Source organism: Bos grunniens, chromosome 29 (assembly GCF_055505025.1).
Source record: "Bos grunniens cultivar Pamir isolate PY7600 chromosome 29, Bosgru_T2T1.0, whole genome shotgun sequence".
In the NCBI taxonomy this organism is placed as follows: Eukaryota; Metazoa; Chordata; class Mammalia; order Artiodactyla; family Bovidae; genus Bos; species Bos grunniens.
The window spans coordinates 9,497,395-9,514,228 of record NC_141193.1 but is presented as its reverse complement, the minus strand read 5'-3'; the positions used below and the strand labels follow the sequence as shown (position 1 = coordinate 9,514,228).

The window sequence follows — 16,834 nt, the reverse complement described above, 5'->3', positions numbered from 1 at the left end:
TGTGTTTGTGGCAAGTAAATTCATAGAGTTTTCGCATGCAATTCAAGTTAGTTGTTATCAGGTTAAAATAAACTATCCAAACTCGAAAAAATTTTATGCATGAATTATGGTAACCAGAAAGGAAAACCTGACAGTTGATACAAAAAGATAAAGAGGAAAGTATCAAAGTACTGATATGCAGCTCACTTCATTGATTTGATCTCATTGAAAGCCTTCAACAGCATAAAGGGGCAAAACCAGAGTTCATATCTATGTTTGCTTAGTGGAGACAGACTGCACCTAGACCATATGAGAGACTTCTATTAGGCAAGACTGCTCTGAAAATTGAGGCCTCCTCAAAAGGCTTCCCAAGAAAGATGCCCCAGAAAGATGCTGCCTTCATCCTAAAGACATATTCTACTAAACCAGTGGAATCAGATCTGCCCCAACCTTCAGTAAGACAAGGAAATGCAAGACATAGAAGAATTCTGTAGCATGAGATAAGCTTTATCTAAGAATTATCAGGCTCCTGATGTACAAACAGGGAGTGAGGTATTCCAATTTAAACAGAAAACAGAATAAACTTCTGATGAACCCACTTTCTTTTTCAGCTACGGCCTTATTCTTTGATTTCTTTCACAGAAAAAAAATTCTTTCTCATTTTCTTCTCATCTATTTATATTTCTAACCATTCCTATAATACATTCAATTATCAGTCCCAGGAGGACTTCCCTATAGCTCAGATGGTAAAGAATCTGCCTGCAATCTCCTCCTGCCTGCAGGAGATCTGGGTTCAATCCCTGGGTCAGGAAGTTCCCCTGGAGAAGGAAATGACAACTCACTCCAGTATTCTTGCCTGGGAATTCCATGGACAGAAGAGCCTGGTGGGCCACAGTCCATGGGGTCCCAAAGAGTTGGGCATGACTAAGCAACTAACACACAGACAAAATGCATTCCATAGAGCAGTTCTCCTGGGCTCCCTTATCATACCACTCTCCCCCCGGGTGCCCCTTCCGAATAGAGTCTCTTGCTTTGTCAGTTTGTGTGTCTCCTTAGACAATTCATTTCCAAGTGTTAGATAAGAGCCTACTTTCGGGCCCTGGAAAAGGGGTTCCTCTTCCTACAACAAATGGTGACTCAGGTGGGGACTCTTCTTTCCTGCAACGGACATCCTAACCACTTGGGATACTCAACAATGGGCTTGCCTGCCCATAGACCAGGCCCAGTGGATGCAACTGGGATCCTTTTGTCCTTGGTCTCCTCCTAATGGAGACGACTCCCCAGAGTGCCCCGATTGGGTAAGGAACAAGAGGCTTTACTGATCTTTCTCCCCTTCCTTCTCTCTTTCATCTTCTTAATCCTTTCTATCCTACCATTTTTTCTAGTGCCCTGGTCCTGGACCCACAAGTTTGGTCAAAGGGCCTCAGCCTGAGATGAAGGTCAGAGCCTAATCACCTTCAGTTGGCAGAGAATTAATTCTGATTCTGTTCTGGTCTGGTCTGGTTTCTGGTTGAGCCAAGTTCCAGCCCTCCCTTCCCTGGAAGCCCAGTGTAAAGTCTCATAATGCCTGGGTGTCAGCAGGTGGCAAGAGACATCTGTAAGGCCACCCCTTTTGACTCCCTCCCCTGGAAGATCCCCTGAAGAAGGAAATGGCAAACCATTCCAGTATTCTTGCCTGGAGAATTCCATGGACAGAGGAGCCTGGCAAGCTACAGTCCATGGGTTTGCAAACAGTAGAACACGACTGAGGTACTGAGCACATAGACATACACATAATACATTCAGTCCCACCAAATTTCTTAAAATCCTAATGTTTCCTGTATTTTCACATCCAAATGTTTGTTCAGTCATGTGTTCATTGCCCACTCATTTCTGATTCTTTTGTGACCCCATGGACCATAGCCCGCCAAGCTACTCTGTCCATGGGATTCTCCAGGCAAAAATACTGGAGTGGGTTGCCATTCCCTTCTCCAGGGTATCTTCCCAATCCAGGAATCAAGCCTGGGTCTCCCACCTTCCAGGCAGATTCTTTACTATCTGAGCCACCTTCTTCAAGTGACATTCAAAATCTGACTGCCCTTAATGACCTGCATTATTACTTAGCAAGTTTAATTCACTCTCATTTCTCACCTGGACTATTCTCCCTTCTCCAATTCACACATAATTTTTCAATGAAGTCTTTTAAAATTTTTCATGTGATGCCAGATCTCAGCTCATATATCTCTTGTGGCTTCCATCTCATGTAGAATAAAATTAAACACTCTTACCTTCAATATTAGATATAGCCTCCTCTGTCTCTTTACCTCTCTAACCTTATCTAACTTTTTATAGCCTTTTTGCAACCCCATGGCCTGCAACATGCCAGGCTTCCCTGTCCTTCACTATCTTCAAAGAAAAGTATATAAAATGTGTATATATATATATATATTTAAATTATTATTAAAAAACAGCTATTGACTACTATCAAAGTTACAAACTGTAACACACTAATAACTAAGAAGACACATATTTGTCCCTCCAGAATAATATTTTATTTTATTTTTTATTTTTTAAATTTTAATTGGAGGTTAATTACTTTACAATATTGTATTGGTTTTGCCATACATCAACATGAAAACCACCCTCTAGATGTTTGTATTAATTACTTTCATTCACATCACTTTGTTATTGTTCATGGTTCCTTTATTAAAATTCACACATGGTCACATGTATGAATTCTAAGTTCAAAATTCAATGTATTTGATGAGATTGGGTACGTTCAAGATTGTATGGAGTAGACAAAAAATTCAGTGTATTTGGATAAATTCATATATTAGTATCAGCCACAATTCTATAAACAGGCAGATTAATTCCATCAGCCTAGAAAGACCTTTTGTGTTCATTCTTTAGTCAGAATTGTCCCGTAGTCCTCATCTCTCCTCCACTATATATTTCAGTAGGTATTACTTTTGCTTATTCTAGAACATCACATAAATATAATTACAGACTGATTATTTTTTTGCATTTGGCTTTTGCTCAGTATCGTGTATATGAAAGTCATGCCTGCTTTTCTTTGTATCACTATTGTATTCCTGTTTACTGCTAAGTAATGTTACATTGTACAGATGGGAAAATATTTGCAAACCATAGTGCAATGTGCTTCTGCATTATACATTAACCAGACCTCCAGAAAGGTGATAAAACCTGTTTGATCATAAACATCAGTATTCTTTTTTCTTTTCCTTCCAATGTCAGCAACCCTTTAGAAGGTTAACTTCTATTTTCCTAATTCTGTAAGGGATCACAGAGACCTGCTGCTCACTTCAAATGTGCAGATCTGAACTAGGTACCTTTGTGAACTTCATAAAATGTCTGTGTCATTTTTATGTATGATCCTTTGTCTCAAAAGTGTATAGGACTGTGCCTTTGACTTCTAACAAGTGAAACACTTCTCAGCTTTCTAAAGACTGTCTCTGAGATTATAACCCTCTATTTGGCTCAAATAAAATTCTTTATTTCTCCTTTGATTTGATTTTTAGTTAACAGCTATCATCAGGAAGACATGAGATAGTAAGTGCTGGTGAGGATGTGGACAAGGGCGAACTTTTGTACACTATCAGCGGCAATGTAAATTAGTACAGTCACTAAGGAAAACAGCAAGGAGTTTCCTCTGAAAATTAAAAATAGAATTGCCATATGATGCAGTAATCTTGCTCTTGGCATTTTTCCAAAGGAAATGAAAAGAGGAAATTAAAAAGATAACTGCCCTCCCATTTATTGAAGCACTATTTACAATCTCCAGGATATGGAAACCATCTAAATGTCAACCACTTGGTGATGGATAACCATGTATATATACGCACACACGTGTCCGTTGCATACATCTAATATATATGATGAAATATTGTTTACCCACCAGGAAAGGAAATCTTACTGTTTGTGACAACATGGATGGACGTTGAAAACACTGTGGTAAATGACATGTCAGAGAATGACACATTCTGTGTATAACAGATGTCAGATCTAAACCCGTCAAACTCGTGGAAACGGAGTAGAACGGTGGTTATTGGGGCTGGAAGTTGGGGGAATTCGTGAAAATTTTAATGGTATAAACTTGCGACTCATAGATAAGTAAGTTCTGGAGGTGTAATGCACAGTTAGTGATTTTCATAGTCCATGATTCGTGTTTCTGTTCACGCTCAGTGGTGTCCAACTCTTTGTGACCCCTTGGACTATAGCCTGCCAGGTTCCTCTGTACATGGGATTTCCCAGGCAAGAATACTGGAGTGGGTTGCTAATTCCTTCTCCAGGGTATCCTTCCGACCCAGGGATCAAATTGGCATCTCTTGGGTGTCCTGCATTGGCAGATGGGTTCTTAACCACTGAGAAACCAGTCCATAATACTACATTATAAATTTCAAACTTAGTAACAGCCTAGATCTTAATTGTTCTCACCACAGAAAGGAAATGATAATTTTGTGACATGAATAAAGTGTTAACTAACACTATGTTGGTGATCATATTGCAATATACAATGTATTAAATTAACACATAGTATATCTTAATCTTATAAATTTTATTTGTCTATTATATCTCAATTGTGAACAAACAAATATAAAACCTAAAAACTATCTAGATGGCTTTCATCAGGTGATGGGTTAAATTAACATTTGTATCTACATTTCATGTATTCAGCAGCAGAAAGAAATAAGCTATTGATAGCAACTTCAATGAATATCTGTATAATTTTGATTTGTATGAAAGCCAACTTCAAAATATTACACACAATATTATTATTTGGTTAAAATTACAATTTTCAGCTTCATGAGATAATGTAAGAGATATGTCTTACATTAACATTGTGTAAGTTTAAGATGTACAGCATAATAATTAAATATATGTATGTATTGTGAAATAATTAATAAAATAACCTTAGTTACCACATACAACACCTCACATAGTTACAATTTTCTGTGATGAGAACTTTATATGTAAAGCACATATTCTTTATCCATCCATTGACAGACTGCTAGGCTGTTTCCATGTCTTGAGTACTGTAAATAGTGCTGTAATGTACACTGGAGATGAGATGCAGATATCTCTTTAAGGTGGTGACTTCATTTCTTTCAATTATTATTAGCATTTAGAGGACTTTCCATATTGTTTTCTATAGTGGTTGTTCCAACTTACTTTGCCACCAGCAGTCTACATGCCTTTCATTTTTGTCCTCATGCTTACTGTAGGCACTTGTTATCACTTATTCTTTAATGATTATATGATAATCATTTTAACAGATGTGAGGTAGTATCTCACTGTAGTTTGGGTTCACATTTCCCTGTTAATTAGTGATATTGAAATGCTTTCATTTATCTGTTTGCCTTTTGAATATCTCCCTTGGAGAAATGTCTATTCACGTGTTTTGTTTATATTGGTAGGATTTTTTGCTATTAAATTATGTGTGTTTCTTAAGTATTTTGGATGTTAATTTCTTATCAGATGTGTAAATTGAAAATATTTTCTGTCATACCACAGTTTCTATTTAATTTATGGATCATTTCTTTAATGTGTAGTAGCTTTCTAAGTTGATATAGTCCCGCTTGTTTAGTTTTGCTTATATAGCTTGTAGTCCGGTATCATCAGTAAAGTCATTGCCAAGACCAATGTCAAAATGCTTTCCTCCTATGTCTTCTTCTAGGAGTTACACATTTTCAGGTTGTGTGTTTAAGTTCTTAACCCATTTTGAGTATTATTTTTTGTAAGTGCTATGAGAGGGTCCAGTTTCTTTCACGCATGAATATCCAGTTTTCCAGCATCATTTACTGAAGAGACTATGTTTTCTCCAATAAGTATTCTTGGCTCCTTTGTCAAATATTGCTTGCATGCTAAGTCGCTTCATTTGTGTCTGACTCTTTGCAACTCTACGGACTGTAGCCCACCAGGCTTCTCTGTCCATGGGATTCCTCAGGCAAGAATAGTGGAATGGGTTGCCTGCCCTCCTTAAAGGGATCTTACTGACCCAGGGATCAAAGCCTCATCTCTTACATCTCCTGCTTGCAATGCAGAGTTCAATCCCTGGGTTGGGAAGATCCCCTGGAGGAGGAAATGGCAACCCACTCCAGTATTCTTGCTTGGGGAATTCCACAGACCAAGGAGCCTGGTTGGCTATAGTCCATGGGGTCACAAAGAGTCAGACATGAGTCAGCAACTAACACTTGTCAAATGTTAGTTGATTCTATTTGTAAATGATCTATTTCTGGGCTTTATATTGTATTGCCAGGAGTGTCACAGCCTGAGACGAGCTCCCCTGAGGAGACGCATGGTCCACCTGAGACTGTGCCCTCACAGAGCACCTGGAAACCTGAGCAGCTTGGATCTGGGAAGTACACAGGCATATGGCCCACCTGGATGTAAAAATAAATTATCATATAATAAAGCATAATGAGAAAGAATATATACAGCTGAATCACTCTGCTGTCTAACAGAAATTAACACTACATTGTAAATCAACTACACTTCAATAAATTTTTAAAAATCTGCATTCTATCATGACAGAGTACACAATCTGCATACAGAAAGAATCAGTTGAGTGTCTATCAGCTTTGGCGAATCCTGTCAGCTACCAGGCTCCAGGCAGCCTTTCAGTGACAGCTTTGCTTGCCACTAAAGAGGAATCAACAGGAGGCCAAGGAATTGATATTTCATTGTCTAAAAAGTGATCCATTGAAGACAAGTCACCAGCAGAGTTTGTCAACCTCGGGAAATGACATTTTTTAATGGGGCGGGGGGAGACAAAAATCATTGCTGGCTAAATTGACAGGCTTGGTTCTCTAAGGTGGGGACTCACATTTGAAAATCCAATCAATCCTGCCTTAATAAAGTGATCCAAAAAAATCAGAAAGAAAAATTTTAAAAATCTGATCATAATGTTATGGGAACTCTCTTTTAAGTTAAAGCCACTTTTTTGCTGGTGCTTTCAAACTTTTTTCTTTGTGTTTGACTTCTGACAATTTAATAATATGTGTCTCAGTGTAAATGCCTTTCAGGTTTAATTTATTTGGGGTCTGGGTCCCATGAATCTGATGTTCATTTATTTTCCCATGCTTGGGAATTTTTAAGACATTTTTTTCTTGAAATTAGTTTCCTGTCCCTTTCTCTTTCCCTTCTTGGATTTTCATAAGCATGTATTGTTTTCTTTGTGCTGTCCCATAAGTCCCACAGCTTCTCTTCACTCTTTTTCATTCTTGTTTTCTTTTTTTCTTCTCTGACTGGATAATTTCAAATGACCCATCTTCTGGTTCACTGATTCTTTCTTCTGCAATATTAATTTTATATAGAAGTTCTCTATTAAATTCTTTAGTTCAGTTGTATTCTTTAGCTCTAGGATATGTGTTTATTTTTATTTTGGGGTTATTCTCACTTCTATATTGAATTTTTCGTTTTCCTCATTCACTGTTTTTGTAATTCAGTTTAACTGTCTGTGTGTATGTTATTGTAGTTCATTGAAATTTTTAAAAAGGATTATTCTGAATTCTTTGCCAAACAGTTAATAGATCTCCATTTCTTTTAGGTCAGTTCCTGCAGCTTTAATTCCTTTGGTGGTTTAATGTCCATTTGATTTTCTGTAATCCTTGATTCCTTGTATTGGCATCTATGCTATGAGCAAACAGTCTCCTCTTCTAGACTTTAAAGGTCTGCTTCAGCAGGGAAGGTCACTGTACAACCTTCCTTGTTGTGTGGGGCTTCAGGCTATGTTCTACACTTGGGTGAGGTTTTTGGAAGAGGGATGAATAAGGCTGCAGACTATGTTCAGTGATCAGGCAGGGTCATAGGCTGGGTTGTGATACAAGGTGAGGCTGTTTTCTAGGCTTTGCAGCTAGGTAGTACAATAATTGGGCTCTGAGGGTCACTGTTCAAGGTGCTTGGTTATATGGGTTCAGAGATTATTCTTAAAAGTAGAGCAGAACTTCTGGCTTGACTTCCTGTCCACAGATGGGTACTGTGGCTGCCTGGGTTCTCTGGGCAGGGTTCCTGATTGGGTGGAAATGGAAGCTATACTCAGAAGTTAGGCAGACTTGTGAATTTGCTTCCCTGCTCAGGCAGAGCCATAAGCCAGCACCATGCCTAGTATGGCTTGTAGGCTGGAAATCCAAATAAGGTAGAATTTCCAACTGAGCTCTTTGGCTACCAGCTCAGTTCTGCAGATGAACAGAACCACTGGCTGGGCTCTTTACTTGGATTCCGTGGCAAGCAGAAATGCAGCCCACCAAAACTTCAGTGCTGGTTACTGTGAGCTCTGCCCACTTCTTCATCTCAATTTGATTCCCAGTGATTGAGCCTGGGAATTCCCCTAGTGATTCCCACAAGGTCAGACCTGACTGGGCCTCCTGGGAAGCATCTCATAATTCTATGGCAGATTAATGTCCACTTGGATCCTTTTTTTCTTGCTGGAGAAACTGTAAGCTCAAGGGGGCCCTCTTGGTGTGGTGCTGTGTTGGGCTGGGGGAGGAATAATGTGGTCAGAGTGTAGTCACTCCTCTTGTCCTTCTTAAGTGTTTTCTCTTTCTCTTTGTCCTTCAGAGATTGCTTCATCCTTGTCCTCAAGTTCTGGAATGTTCACAGCGATGACTTGTCTGAGGATAGTTGCTAGCTAATCTATGGAGAAGGACTCAGATAGGAATGACCTATGTCACAATCCTAATGGCTTCACTTCCCCATATTTTTATTCATATATAACAATATTTTAATGACAGATTTTTAAAGTGGAAAACAGATTAGTAGTTGCCAAAGATAGCAAAGGGAAAGACAGGAGCAGGTGCGAGGTGAATATATTTATATACTCAAGGGGGATACATACATATATATGCATATCAGTAGAGATGGATCTCTAGTATCTTGACTGTGGTGGTGGATGCACAAAGCCGAACAGGTGGTAAACTATATGGTACCAAGTACCTCCCCCCAAAACACATACACAAATGTACAGGTAAAACTGAGTGGGGAAGTCTGAATAAGGTTAGTGCATTGTATCACTATCAATAAGTTAGTACTAATATATACTATACTCTTGCAAATATTTCTATGGGGGAAAATGGGTACTGTGCAGACAATTTCTCATTACATTATTTCTTGCTGCTGTATGTGACTCTACAGTTATCTCATTAAACATTTTAATAAACTATGTAAAGAATTGGACAGTTATAGCTTGCGAATGCTAAATATAAGAAACTTGGATGACTATATGAAAAGGAGAAAATATATACTTGAAATCAAAGAGTATTACCAGAGAATAACTAGGCCAGTTTCATAGTGATAAAAGGATCGGTTCATCAGTATTCTGAACAATTGCACATAAATTATACTTAATACATTATGTAAAGTGTTAGTTGCTCAGTTGTGTCCCAACTCTGTGACCCCATGTACTGTAGCCTACCAGGCTCCTCTGTCCATGGAATTCTCCAGCCAAGAATGTTGAAGTCAGTTGCCATTCCCTTCTCCAGGGGATATTCCCAACCCAGGGACTGAACCAGGTCTCCTGCATTGCAGGCAGATTCTTTCTGGCTGAGTCATCTAGAAGTCCATATATTATGTAAAGCAATAATATATTATGTAAACCAATAAATAAATCCAAGAAAATAAACTCACATGAGTTTACCACTGCCTTTCCCCTGTACCTATATTTCAAGGAACTTAAAATTATTGTGAGTTTTTTGTGTAATTTAAACTGAAGCATAATATATCAGCTACTGAAAACTAGTAGGGCTAGTTTTTTTTTAATTTAATTTTTTATTTTAATTAATTTTTAAATTAATCAATTAATTAAATTAAAATTAATTAAATTTAATTAATTTTATTTAATTATTTTAATCAAATTCAGTATTAAACAAGAGAACATTTGTTTCCTATTCTTTCCACAGAAAAATCATAAAGCAATTTACTTCCATGTCTCTCAAATTCCACTTTCTAGAAATACTGAAGACTGTGTAGCAGGCTTATCTTAGATTATTTAGAGACCATGTTCATGTCAAAGTCCAATGCTGATTTTACATAACCCCTGAGGACAAGCACATTCAGAGAGTCAACCTTTAAACAGATTTCATTGTCAACAATGGAAAGTATTTTGGTAAATAATTATCTCTATAACTTTACTTTAAAAAAAGAAGAGTATTATATCCTGATAACAAAAGGACTGGGAAAACTACTCTGTTGTAAGTAAGGTGACAGGACTCATTAATGAGAAACTGGTGTGAGGTCACGTAGATAGTTTGAATTAATATAAGGAAACTTTTTGTGCCCCTGAACTTGTCCCTGTAAAGTCATTGTAGCTTCTCTTGAATATCACCTTTGCACAGTGCCCTTTGAGAAGCTCCAGGATGAAATTGGTGGCCTGGGGAAATTCCAGATCCTTCAGATGCTTTTAGCTTTGCCTTCTCTCATGATGATAGCATGCCATATACTGCTGGAGAACTTCACTGCAGCTGTTCCAGGGCATCGCTGCTGGGTCCACATCCTCAGTAATGCCACTGTCTCTGATAATGACACTGGGACCCTCAGCTTTGATGTCCTCCTGGGAATTTCCATCCCCTTGGATTCTAAATTGAAGCCAGAGAAATGTCATCGCTTCCTCCATCCACAGTGGCAGCTCCTTCACCTAAATGGGATCTTTCCCGACATGAGTGACGTGGACACAGAGCCCTGTGTGGATGGCTGGGTGTATGATCGCTGCTTGTTCTCCTCCACCATCATGACTGAGGTAAAGCCTCATTTACTATTGTGAGTACATGGTCTGGGTGTTTAGAATAACAGCATAAATACTGTTCAAGTGCTTAGTATTAGTGTACCCACCTGCCTTTCATTCTTTCAGCAATAATGATTGCTTACCTTTTTAAAAGCCAAGCATTTAAAATTGAGGACAGTGAAATCAACCAACTGGATATGAATTCTAACATCACAAAGCTTTACCTTTAGTATAAAGACTGGTGATTAGACAAGTAATTACTTGTGAAAAATTATTCTTGCTCACTTGTTCTCAATCTAGTTGCAAATTGGAAATATTATTTTTAATTAGAACATATTTCAATACCCTGGTTACTTGTCAGAGAAACAGACTGGAGTACATTTCACTCTAGATGTGAAATCTAGACTTCAATATTTTTTTAAAAACTCAATGTTTCCTTACAATGGGATGACCCAGAGGGATGGCACGGGGAGGGAGGAAGGAGGAGGGTTCAGGATGGGGAACATGTGTATACCTGTTGTGGATTCATGTTGATATATGGCAAAACCAATACAATATTGTAAAGTTAAAAAAAAAAAACTCAATGTTTCCAATGTGTGGCAAAGATTGAGGACCGCTGGGGTATGCAGTGCTAAGTGAATATAAAGACTGATCCTGTTATAACCTAGAAGACTTGGTTGAGAAATTCTAGAAAAGCCATGCTTAAACTGAGACTTAAATGATACAGATGAATAAACATAGTAAAAAAAAAAAAAAAAAAAAACAAACAGAACGTGTTCACGAAGGGCACATTGAGGGATTATGGGATGCTGTGAAGCCCCTTTGTGCTGGTTTTCTTCTCTTCCAGTGGGACTTTGTATGTGATCATCAGTCACAGAAATCAGTGGTTCAATCCCTAGTCATGGCTGGAGTGCTGGTTGGGGGCCTCATACATGGCCATCTCTCAGACAGGTGAGTGTCTCCACATCACTGCTGCCCTTCCTCTGGGGTGAGCTGCCTTGGTTCCCAGGGAGCTATGGATGGAAATGCAGAATTCAACTCATTGTGATGAATGACATTTTGTTGCCACAGAGCTCTGTGTACTGGACACAGAAATATCATCTCTACAAGATCTGGGGGAAATTCCAGAACAGTATTTAGAGGGTAAGTATCATAATACTTCATCCAGAAATATGAGGAAGAGTTATCTATGGGAACAGAAAGGAAGGTGCTTCAAGACAGGAGGTGCAGCTTCTTTAAAAACACAGATATAGAGAATAGCACTGCTGGCCTTTGCCATGATTTTTATGTTAAGTCCCTACTGGACTCAATGAGCTAAATGCTTATGGGTTCCCGCATTGGTTATCATGTCTTGGTTGCCCCACCATAATTGGTAGGCATTTCTATAAAACCTGGTGCATAGTGAGGTAATACTGGAATTGTAAAATAATTGTGGATGTTTATCTTGCTTTTATTTTTTTTAATTTTTTAAATTATATTATTATTTTTTTTTTACTTTACAATATTTTATTGGTTTTGCCATACATCAACATGCATTCGCCACGGGTGTACACGTGTTCCCATCCCGAACCCCCCTCCCACCTCCCTCCCCATACCATCCCTCTGGGTCATCCCAGTGCACCAGCCCCAAGCATCCTGAATTCTGCATTGAACATGGACTGGCGATTCATTTCTTATATGGTATTATACATGTTTTAATGCCATTCTCCCAAATCATCCCCCCCGCCTCTCCCACAGAGTCCAAAAGACTGTCCTATACATCTGTGTCTCTTTTGCTGTCTCGCATACAGGATTGTCGTTACCATCTTTCTAAATTCCATATATATGCGTTAGTATACTGTATTGGTGTTTTTCTTTCTGGCTTACTTCACTCTGTATAATAGGCTCCAGTTTCATCCACCTCATTAGAAGTGATTCAAATGTATTCTTTTTAATGGCTGAGTAATTAATATTCCATTGTGTATATGTACCACAGCATTCTTATCCATTCATCTGCTGATGGACATCTAGGTTGCTTCCATGTCCTGGCTATTATAAACTGTGCTGCGATGAACATTGGGGTACACGTGTCTCTTTCAATTCTGGTTTCCTCTGTGTGTATGCCCAGCTTATAAAAGCCTTGTATTAAGTATTCGTGCAATCATATATTATCTTAATATGAGTTAATTAATCTATAGACCTCAGGAGTCACAATTTGTGGTGTGAGAAATTTGGGTTATCCTGTGCCAGCAGTGTCCATCCTCAAGTAAGAGACAACGATGGCACACTCAAGTCTTTCACAGGAGAAATGAGAGACTTAAAGTATCCCTTACCATCCATAAGCCTAAAGCCATTTTATCTTTCACCTGAAAATTGTGAACTTTGTATGCAATTACCCCAAATGTAATTCACAAAAGAGTTGACAGTATTCTGACCAAAGCCTTTATGATAATTCACAATAAAGTGCCTTTTGATGCTACTGTGAGTGGAATTGTTCTCTTTAATACTTTTTTTTCACATATTTCATTGTTAGTGTACAGAAATGCAATTGATTTCTGTGTGTTGATTTTGTATCCTGTAACTTCACCGAATTTGTTCTTCACTCAATTTTTGGTTGAATCTTTAGAATTTTCTGTGTATAGAATGATAGCATCTGCAAACAGAGAGAACTTAATTCTTCCTTCCAACTTCTATGGCTTTTTCTTGCCTGCTTTCTCTGATTACAACTTACAATATTATGTTAAATGTGACCTGTGTGAGTGGGCACCCTTGTTTTTTCCTAAGCTTAGAGGAAAATCCTTCTACCTGTCAGCATTGAGTATGATATTAGCTGAGGATTTGTCATGTATGGCCTTTATTATGTTGAAGTACATTTCTTCTGTACCCAAATAATTATTTTTATCACTAAAGGATGTTGGATTTTGTCTGTATCTCTTGACATGATCATACTAATTTACCTTTCATTCCATTATGTGGTTTTTCACATTTATTGATTCACATATCTTGAGTAATCCTTACATCCTGGGGGTGAATTCCACTTGATCATGTTTTATGATCCTTTTAGTGTGCTATTGAATTTGGTTTACTAATATTTTGTTGAGAATGTTTTGCATCTGTATTCAGCAGAGATGTTGGTCTGCAGTTTTCTTGGAGTGTCCTTATCTGACTTTGGAATCAGAAAAGTGGTGGATTTCTAAAATCAGTTTGAGAGTGTTTCCTCCTCTTCAAATTTTTTGGGAAGTGTTTGAAAGGAACTGGTTTAATTCATTTTTTAATGTTTGGTAGAATTCACCTGTGAAACCTCTTGTCCAGGTTTTGCATTGTTTTTCTTTCTTTCTTTTTTTTTTTTTGTGAGAAGGGGTGGTTTATATTACTGATTTAATCTCCTTAGTCATTATTGGTCTGTTCATATTTTTCCATTTCTTTATGATTCAGTCTCGGTAGATTGTATGTGTCTAGGAACTTACCCATTTCTTATAGGTTAACCTTTTTTTTAATTAAAGGTTTTATTTTATTTTATTAAAGGTTTTATTTATTTTATTAAAACACAGAAATATTTGAGTAGTACCTTATAACCCTGTGTCTCCACTTTCGTTTTTAATTTTTTATTTGAGTCTTCTCTCTAACTTTCTTAATCTGGCTAAACATTGTTGAAAACAAAGTAATGAGGCCCACCAATATTATTGTGTTGCTGTCTATTTCTCCTTTCACATATGTTAGCATTTGCTTAATATATTGAGGTGCTCTGGTGTTAGTTGCATAATTATTTATTACTGATATATCATCTTGATAAATGGTTCCTTTATCATTATGTAATGCACCTTTTTGTGTCTTCTTACCATTTTTGATTGGAGTCTGTTTTGTCTGATGTAAGTATCAGACAAAAAAATTCTCATTTGATTGTACTCTGTATAGAGTATCCTTTCCTGTCCCATCACTTTGAGCCTATGTATGTCTTTAAAGCTGAAGTGAGCCTCTTGTAAGAAGAATATAGTTCAGTCCTTTTCTAAAAAATCCATTTAGTGACTCTCTCTTTTGATGGGAAAATTCAACCCATTTGCTTTTAATTGTTAATAAGTTGGCTTCCCTGGTGCCTCAGTGATAAAGAATCCACCTGCCAATGCAGAAGACACAAGAAACATGGCTTCAATCCTTAGGTTGGGAAGATCCCCTGGAGTAGGAAGTGGCAATCCACTCCAGTATTCTTGCCTACAGAATTCCATGGGCAGAGGAGCCTGACGGGCTACAGACCACAGGGTCACAAAGAGTTGGATGTGACTGGGGACAATAACAAGCAACAATGCTGAAAATGTTGCTTTTTCTCTTTCATCTTCAATATTAAAATGGCTACACAAAAATTCACCAACTTTGATAAGTTTTTAAAAGGCACACTGATATGGCAGCTGTCAGAATACCAGGTAACAAAATTATTTTGAATGAAGTTAAAGACAACTAAGCACTGATAGAGCCATCTAATGGGGGAGAAATGAATGACCCTTTGACCAACCCGACATGAACACCAATTCTTCTTGAACTTTTCCATGAAACAGAAGAGGAGGAAAGCTCCCTAACTCACTCTATGGGACCAGTGCTGCTCTGATATCAAAGCCAGATAAGGACATCACAAGAAAACAACAGAGCAACATCCTTTATGAACAGAAAATCTGCAGCAAAATGCTAGCAGACTGAATCCAACTGCATATTTAAAGTTATATACCATGAACAAATAGGATTTATCCCAGGAATGCAAAGGTAGTTCATCATAAGAAAATCAATCAATGTAATATAGCACTTTAATAGAAAAAGAAAGCATAATTTCAATTGATACATTTTATAAAATGTACAATTCAGCATTTTATAAAACCTAGCACTCTTTCATGATAAAAATAAGACTACTAAGAATAAAAGGGAACCCAATAAGTTAAAGGGTATTTAAGAAAAAAACTACAACTAACATTAAGCTCAATGGTGAAAGGAAAACTTTCACAATAACTTCGGGAGCAAGTCAAGGATGTCTGCTTTCACTGTTGCTAATCAACATTGTACTGAAGAATCTAATTAGAGTAATTAGATAAGAAAGAGAAATTAAATTTATCCAAATTGAAAAGAAAAACTTTAGTCTATCTATTTTTGTAGATGACATGATTATACAAATTTAAAATTCCAAAGAATGCACAAGAGAGCTATTAGAGTTCATGAATGAATTCAACAAAGTTGTAGGGTACAAGAAAAACACACAATTATATAACCACAATGAACAAGCAGAAAATGAAATTGAGAAAGTTATTACATTTACAATATCTTCTAAAAAAATAAACTACCTATCAATAAAATTAATCTAAGAGATAAAAGATTTGTATACTGTAAACTATAAAGCCTTGCTGAAAGAAATAGAAAGCCCTAAACAAATGGAAAGGAATCCCATGTTAATGCTGTAGGAAGACTTAATGTTGGCAACTAGTCAATCTACTTAATGCAATCAAGAGTTTCAGTGAAATCCCTATCAAAATTCCAACATTGTTTTCTATAGAAATGGAAAAGCTGAACTTTAAATTTATATGAATTTGGAGCTCCAAAGAGCCAAACAATGTTAAAAAGAAGGATAAATTCAGAGGACCCACACTTTTTGACTACTACAAAACTGCCATAACCAAATATTATAGTACTGCCATAAGGATAGAGGAGAGGTACAAACCAACAAAAAGGAACTGAGTCCAGAAATGAAATTGTACATTTAGAGCCAACTGACTTTTGTCAAGTGTGCCAAGATCACTCAGTGTGGAAAAGAAAAATGTTTTCAGGAAATGGTACTTAACCGCTAAATATCCATGTTCACGCCTGCAAATTCACTTCAGTCATGTCCGACTCTTTGCGACCCTGTGGACTGTAGCCCTCCAGGCGCCTATGTCCATGAGATTCTCCAGGCAAGAACAGTGGAGTAGGTTGCTGTGCCCTTCTCCAGAGGGTCTTCCCAACCTAGGGATTGAACCTGCGTTTCTTAATGTCTCCTGCATAGGCATGCATTTTTTTTTTTTTTTACCATTAGTGCCACCTAATAAGCCCCTAAATGCCCATACAAAATAAAAAAAAAAGTTTACTCTTCTCTCACTCTATATGCAAAAGCTGAGTGAATTAATAACCTATATGTAAGAGTTAAAACTT

The 16,834-nt window shown here is 37.5% G+C and overlaps 1 pseudogene; it reads left to right on the top strand.

Moving 5' to 3' along the window:
• Nucleotides 1-356: 356 nt before the first annotated feature.
• LOC147341983 (steroid transmembrane transporter SLC22A24-like) overlaps nucleotides 357-16,834 on the top strand; it is a 31,009-nt pseudogene continuing 14,531 nt past the window's right edge.